At 39.2% G+C, this 8,156-nt stretch overlaps 1 non-coding gene and 1 pseudogene across 1 annotated transcript; one reads left to right on the top strand and one right to left on the bottom strand.

The window, feature by feature from the left end:
- Positions 1-340: 340 nt before the first annotated feature.
- Positions 341-8,156, bottom strand: part of LOC133233384 (aurora kinase B-like) — a 177,022-nt pseudogene continuing 169,206 nt past the window's right edge.
- Positions 5,912-5,994, top strand: TRNAS-GCU (transfer RNA serine (anticodon GCU)). Its single transcript has one exon. It is a non-coding gene; the product is annotated as a tRNA-Ser (tRNA).

Raw genomic sequence — 8,156 nt, 5'->3', positions numbered from 1 at the left:
TGCTTGAGGACAGTTTCTCCTTCCTGAAAACCTTCTGGCTAATCCTGTTATCTTAAAATATAAATTATGGGAGTGGGTCTAATAAGATCTTGACAACCTTGAGACATTATTTTGATTTACTATAATAGCTAATTTAAAAAGTATATAACTCCCTTGCTAACACTACCAAGGGGGGCACTCCGTCCCCTTCTGATGTCTATGTCAGAAGCTTTCTCTGTGTCTTTTCTTACTTGAATAAAACTCTGCTACATAAAAGCTCTTGACTGATCAAGCCTGGTCCCTGGTCCGAAGGTAAATCTTCTTCGGAGATCAAGAATCCGACACCGTTCACCATAAGCTATCACACCGACCAGCTTATCAGCTCTCTTTGGAGCCGCAAGAGCAGATTCTCGGCTTTAAGTCTCTGCGAATCACCTGTTTGCCGCAGCAGTACATCAGAGCATCTGCCAGCTCCTGGCTATTGGCTGCTCCACAGAAGTGCCGCCCTTCCGCAGCTCCTTGTTGAGCTTCCCCCTCCCTCCCCGACCTGGTGAGGGGCAAACCCAGAATCAAATAGATCCTTCGCTGGTTAGAGAAATTGTTGAGAAGCAAGATGTTGGGAGGCTGCTGATCTCCCCGCACAGCTGGTGCTCTTCACCCTCCTTCTCTACCTGAGACTTGAAGAGGGCTTTGAGAGTCACGATGAAATGGTTTCTCTTCTTCCGAGCCAGGTACACATTTTCAAACTTTCTTTTGCCCAGAGGACGTCCAGTCTCAGTCATGGATTGCGAAGAAACACGTTGAGAAGTGGGGGTCCCCCTGCTACTCTCCACCACCTTCTGGCCAGGGAGCAGCTGTGGGCTGGACATTGGAGCGGCTCAAGGGGACAGAAGAGATGGGATGACAAGCTTCTTCCAGAGAACCTCTCTGGGGCAGGTGTTCAGACCAGGCTGAGCCATCTGCTGGCCGTAGAGATTAGGGTAGGTGTTTTCCTTCCTGGCAGTCCTTAGAGGGAAAGGATGTGAGAGCTGGAGCCCGTGGTACAACCTCCACATTCAGTTCAGTTCAGTTCAGTTCAGTCGCTCAGTTGTGTCCGACTCTTTGCGACCCCATGAATCGCAGCAGGCCAGGCCTCCCTGTCCATCACCAACTCCCTGAGTTCACTCAGACTCACGTCCATCGAGTCAGTGATGCCATCCAGCCATTTCATCCTCTGTCGTCCCCTTCTCCTCCTGCCCCCAATCCCTCCCAGCATCAGAGTCTTTTCCAATGAGTCAACTCTTCACATGGGGTGGCCAAAGTACTGGAGTTTCAGCTTTAGCATCATTCCTTCCAAAGAAATCCCAGGGCTGATCTCCAGAATGGACCTCCACATTGGTTGCTAGCAAATGATTGACCTTCTCCACATGCAGTTTTATAAATATTTTTAAACTTGTAATTTGGAATTATTTTAGGCTTCCTCCTTGTTTTAATGAACTTGATCTAGAAACACAAACATTTATTTACATAGACTGTTTTGCTTTATTTATTAAAAATGTAAAATCATTTCTTAGGCATGGTTATGTTTCTAACACTATTTATTATACCCATCTTCCTTTTCCTAGCTTCCTAAAATTTTTCCTGGACTGAAAGTTTGTCCCTTAGTAAATGGTTTCAGGAAAGAACAAAGTTAGTTTGAATATTCAGTTCTTTTTGTATCAGAATATTAGTAAGTGGACTGTAATCCTTCTAGAAAGCCTAGAACGTAATAACCAGACATCCCTACTCAAAGTCATTTGAAATTAGTTTTCCCCTACATATACTTTTTATTGCAAAGGATCTGGTAGCTCAGATCATAAAGAGTCTGCCTGCAATGCGAGAGACCTGGGTTCGATCTCTGGGTCGGGAAGATCCCCTGGAGAAGGAAATGGCAGTCCAGTCCAGTATTCCTGTCTGGAAAAATCCCATGGATAGAAGAGCCTGGTGGGCTAGAGTCCATGGGGTCACAAAGAGTCGGAAATGACTGAGTGCCTAACACTTTCACTTTCATTTACTACTTAACATTCTGTAATGCTGTGATTTGTAATAAAAAGATAATTTAAACATAGAAACACTTCCAGGATTAACATAGGATAGGACTGCATTGTTTTTCCCTTGCAGAAAAGCAGATGCCTTCTGTCAGTCCTAAAATTAAACATAAGGCAGTTTTCCCTTAGAAACTCGTTTGTCTGCTATAAATGTGCATGACAATATTATCCTCATAAAGTATAATAATTAAAATCACAGAAAGTTTCTGGAATGGTGGCTTTTCCTCTGGATATTTAGTATTTCTTTAAATAGCATAATTCCTTTTTAAAAAAACTATTAAAGTTTATAGAGCTCATTTAGTTGAATGAGATATTAGGCTATTAAGTATCATTAAGAAAATAGATTAACACTGATATCAGGAGGCAAGTGTTTATAGTTTCTGAATGATATATTGCTTTTAATAAAATTGAAATAATTAATTTTAAAACACATTAGGACTTCCAAAATTAAAAGTCTTTCAACATTCAAGGTCATGGATATGAACCCTTGCTTTATGGTGTTTCGGCTGATTCTCAGGCCCTCTTTTTTTATGCCTGAGGCTCCTGCATACTTATACAATTACTTATTTAACTATTTATTTACTTAGTTATTTCTTTCTCTTTGGAAAAACTTGGGAGTAAGAAGCTGTACCTATTCACTATTGCCCTCATGCATTCAAAACTAAAATCTCTCTACCCCACTCTCAAAAAGATAGATTTTATGCAGTTCCCATGGAATTTCTGTTGGGTCTTCTCTGGTAAAAAAAACAACTGCCTGGAGTTTTTTTTTTTTTTTCCCAATATTTCTGCTAAATTGAATGTAGGGACTTGCCTATTTAATTGGCTTCAAATGAGGTGGTTATTGAATCTCATTATTGCCAATTAAAATTTTCTCTAAAGGACATTATAAAGGGGATCTTTGAAGTTGAGTCCAAGTTTTAGGTAAAGCCCTTCTGCTTAGCCACACCATACACACCAAAAAGTGAGATCTGTTTCTAGACATGCTGGACAGATGACAAAAAATCATTTTTTTTTCAACTAAGTTCATTGTCTTACTATCTGAATGTTATTTAGTATAATTTTATATAATAAATGACTAGCAAACTTTTGACTGGTTTTTAGGTATATTCTTACCCTGTAATATCTGCCTCATTCCTTATAGTTAGGTACTGAATTTATAACAGCTAAGGAGACCAAATCATCTTTTATTTAGACAAATAATATGTACAGGTTCCCCATGCATGGCTGTGTAGGTTGTTCACTGCACATGTGTACTTGGACAAGAAGCTGTACGGGGACTGATAGTCATCTTGGGATCTGCTCTTCAAGCCATTTGCCCTTGTAAAGTTATGTCCTCCAAAGAAAGTCACTTTTTCTTCTAATTACCCAAAAGCTGCGACTTGGCTATTATAGCCATTTAATTTGAGAAATTCATGTAGTCATAGAAAAATGTGACATGTGTTCTGAGGCTATGTCACTATCATATAACAAAAATAAGCTGAGGCTTTATCCCTAAGGAACACAACCTTAGATTTACTCCTTTAAATATATTACTTTAATATTGTAAATACTGTATGCATAGAAATTTTTTTAATTTAAATTTATTTATTTTAATTGGAGGCTAATTGCAATATTGGTTCTGCCACACATCAATAGAAATTTTTTTTTAAATTTACAATAAATAATTTTCTCTCTGTGTTTAAAGTTCCATTTCTTTGTGGGATTTTCATAGGATTTTGACAAATACAATTAAGAAAAACCATCAGAAGTCAAGTAAGTGAAAATGACAGTGGTATGAGATACTGTGCTATCAGTAGGAAATTATTAGGTTGTACATTAAACTGCCATTTTTTTGTGGTTAAATATAGTCAAATGCCATTGCTTTCTTATCGTTCAATCTAACTATTGCTCAGTACCTCAGTATCTAAGTCATGTCTGACTCTTTTCGATCCCATGGACTATAGCCTACCAGGCTCCTCTGTCCATGGGATTTCCCACGCATGAATACTGGAGTGGGTTGCCATTTCCTTCTCCAAGGAATGAAAATGAAGTGAAAATGAAAATGAAAGTGAAGTAGCTCAGTTGTGTTCAACTCTTAGCGACTCCATGAACTGCAGCCTACCAGGCTCTTCCGTCCATGGGATTTTCCAGGCAAGAGTACTAGAATGCGGTGCCATTGCCTTCTCCATGGGCTTGTGATTGGAACAAGGTAAATGAAGAAAATCTAAGCAAGTTCCAAATATAAGAGAGGGCGTATAGGAACATAAAAGCAAACTCAACAGCTTTTATAAGGTAACATCATAGATATTTAAATAGCCATTGATATATACATATAGTAAAATAAAAAGGAATCTATTTTGATTATCATTTATTTTTGCTCAAAAATTTTTTATAGTATAAATTTTAAGAATGGTTGTGTTTTCTTAGAACAAACTATTTTGGTTATTATTTTAATGATTTTATTTGGGAGAATGGCTTTCCATTTGAGGCAGCATTTTTCTGGGCTCCAAAATCACTGCAGATGGTGATTGCAGCCATGAAATTAAAAGACGCTTACTCCTTGAAAGGAAAGTTATCACCAACCTAGACAGCATATTGAAAAGCAGAGACATTACTTTGTCAAAAAAGGTCCGTCTAGTCGAGACTATGGTTTTTCCAGTGGTCATGTATGGATGTGAGGGTTGGACTATAAAGAAAGCTGAGCACTGAAGAATTGATGCTTTTGAACTGTGGTGTTGGAGAAGACTCTTGAGAGTCCCTGGACTGCAAGGAGATCCAACCAGACTATCCTAAAGGATATCAGTCCTTCGTGTTCACTGGAAGGACTGATGTTGAAGCTGAAACTCCAATACTTTGGCCACCTGATGCGAAGAGCTGACTCATTTGAAAAGACCTTGATGCTGGGAAAGATTGAGGGCAGGAGGAGAAGGGGACGACAGAGGATGATATGCTGGATGGCATCACCAATTCGATGGACATGGGTTTGGGTGGACTCCGGGAGTTAGTGATGGACAGGGAGGCCTGGCATGCTGCAATTCATGGGGTCACAAACAGTCGGACATGACTGAGTGACTGAACTGAACTGAACTGAATGCAAAAGAAGGACCAGAATCCTATACACAAGGTGACCTGAAATCTAGATTTTCCATGCATATACTAACTCTGGTTGTGTTGGTATGTCTTTCACCTCTTTGAATCTCATCTTAATTTTTAATGTGGGGAACACTACTTCTCCTGCTTGTATTAAAGAGAAGCACTCTTTACATTAGAAGACCTGTATAAATAATGTAGCAAGAGGATGTCTATTGACAATTCTTATGTTTTGTTTTAAAATAGATGCACTGTGAAACCCCGTATTGTTCTGCCTTAGACCCTAGTCTGCTGTTTCAGGAAGCATATGGTGTCCTATGTTCCTACTTTCTTTAGATTATAATTGATTTGCAACATTGTGTTAGTTTCAGGTGTACAGCAAAGTAAATCAGTTATACATATACATATATCCACTCTTTTATTAAAAATTCTTTTCCTATATAGGCTATTACAGATTAGTGAGTAGAGTTTCCTGTATTATGGAGCAGGTTCTTACGAGTTATCAATTTATACACAGTAGTGTGTATAGGTCGGTCTCAATCTCCCAATTTATTCCACCTCCTCTAACTCCATAGTAACCATAAGTTTGTTTTCTACATTTGTGACTCTACCTCTTTTTAAAATGAGTTCATCTGTGCCCTTTTCTTATATTCCACATATAAGCGATATCATGAAATTTGTCTTTCTCTGACTGACTTCACTCAGTATGACAATCTCTAGGCCCATCCATGTCGCTGCAAATGGCATTATTTTGTTCTTTGTTTATGTTTTCACTTTTGATAGCTACTCTACTGTGCGATGAGGTGGCTGAGTGGTTAAGGTGATGGACTGCTAATCCATTGTGCTCCTGCACGTGTGGGCTTGAATCCCATCCTCGTCGTCTGGTTGAGTTTATGGCTTTCTGTTGTGGCTCAGCTGGTGAAGAAACCACCACCCGCAATGCGGGAGACTTGGATTCGATCCCTGTGTTGAGAAGATATCCACTCCGGATATCCACGGCTCTCTTTTTGGGGGTCTGTTCTGGTGGATCAGAGGTTAAAGCGTCTGCCTGCAATGCGGGAGACCTATGTTCTATCCCTGGGTCCAGAAGATCCCCTGGAGAAGGAAATGGAAACCCACTCCAGTATTCTTGCCTGGAGAATCCCATGGACAGAGGAGCCCAGTGGGCTACAGTCCACGGGGTCACAAAGAGTCGGACACGACTGAGCAACTTCACTTTCTTTCTTTCTACTGTTTCACCTCACCATATTTGTAACTTAGAAAACCTTTCCCTTTACCCTTCCTTTTTTTGAAAGTGGAGCCAAAACCGTTTAAATTCACTAGTTATGAAACAAACTTCTTGGTGCAGTGGAAAGAGAATTCATTAGGAGTTAAAAGAAAATGGATTATTGTCTTAATTTTACCATATCCCTGTCTGGTGACCATGGCCCAGTCTTGGCTTTTCTGGTCCTTGTTACAAAGCAGTGTGGCTGAATTAGGAAAACTGAAGTGCTTCCTCTTTTCTGAAATCCTGTAATTCTCTTTGTAGGTTGGTTTACAGTTTTATTTTTGAAAAAAAAAAAAAAAACAATGCAAAACCATGAATGTTGTAAGTTCTTTTTGTGCATAAACATCAAATCATATCATTGAATTTATTGTATATTTTGTTCAGAAAACTAAATTAGGTTTTATTGTTCTTTTCAAAGTTTGCAATATGATTCACTAAAGCATAATATATTTAATCTTAGCCATATACTGATATGAAATCAATATTCCATTCTGAGATGCAGCCAAGTTTATGGAATTCCCATAAAATTTTACTTTCTGTATGGTTAAAAGAGAGTGGAACTTCAACAACAATGTGTTTATCTCAGTGGAATGAAATGTTATATAAGCAGGATAAAATGTTATTTTAATGTAATTTTTCATATTGTGATATATTGAAAGTGAATGTAATTTTATTGCCAGTACAAGTTTTAAAAACATGTCTTTCATTACAGATCACTTATTGTTCTGAAATGCATTTTTTCTTTAATTTTAATAAATTATTTCTAAACAGGCTTTTAGCACACATTTCTGACGGATAGAGGCTTCACAAGTGGCTCTGTGGTAAATAATTCATCTACTAATGCAGGAGACACAGGAGACGCAGGTTCCATCCCTGGGTTGGGAAGATTCCCTGGAGGAGGAAATGGCAACCCACTCCAGTATTCTTGACTGAAAAAATCAAATCCCAGGAACAGAGGAGCCTGGCAGGCTACAGGCCATTGGGTAGCAAAGAGTTGGACATGATTGAGTGATTAAGAACGTTGTGGCCAAGAGAATTCCTATTTTTAAGACACTAAGAAATCAGAGGATATAATGCATTTGTCCAGATATATGGTACAAAGATTGCCAGGAGAAATATCAATAACCTCAGATATGCAGATGACACCACCCTTATGGCAGAAAGTGAAGAAGAACTAAAGAGACTTTGAAGAAAATGAAAGAGGAGAGTGAAAAGCCTGGCTTAAAGCTCAGCATTCAGAAAACAAAGATCATGGCATGCAGTCCCATCAGTTCATGGGAAATAGATGGGGAAAAAGTGGAAACAGTGTCAGACTCTGTTTTTCTGGGCTCCAAAATCACTGCAGATGGTGACTGCAGCCATGAACTTAAGACACTTACACCTTGGAAGGAAAGTTGTGACCAACCTAGAGAGCATATTAAAAAGTAGAGACATTAGTTTGCCAACAAAGGTCCATCTAGTCAAAGCTATGGTTTTTCCTTTAGTCATGTATGGATGTGAGAGTTGGACTATAAAGAAAGCTGAGCACTGAGGAACTGATGCTTTTGAACTGTGGTGTTGGAGAAGACTCTTGAGAGTCCCTTGGACTGCAAGGAGATCCAACCAGTTCATCCTAAAGGAGATCAGTCCTGGTTGTTCATTGGAAGGAATGATGCTGAAGCTGAAACTCCAGTACTTTGGCCACCTGATGGGAAGAGCTGACTCGTTTGGAAAGACCCTGATGCTGGGAAAGATTGAGGGCAGGAGGAGAAGGGGACGACGGAGGATGAGATGGT

This window comes from Bos javanicus, chromosome 20 (assembly GCF_032452875.1).
Source record: "Bos javanicus breed banteng chromosome 20, ARS-OSU_banteng_1.0, whole genome shotgun sequence".
Classification (NCBI taxonomy): domain Eukaryota; kingdom Metazoa; phylum Chordata; class Mammalia; order Artiodactyla; family Bovidae; genus Bos; species Bos javanicus.
The sequence above is the reverse complement of the archived record's forward strand: the minus strand, read 5'-3'. Positions and strand labels throughout refer to the sequence as shown.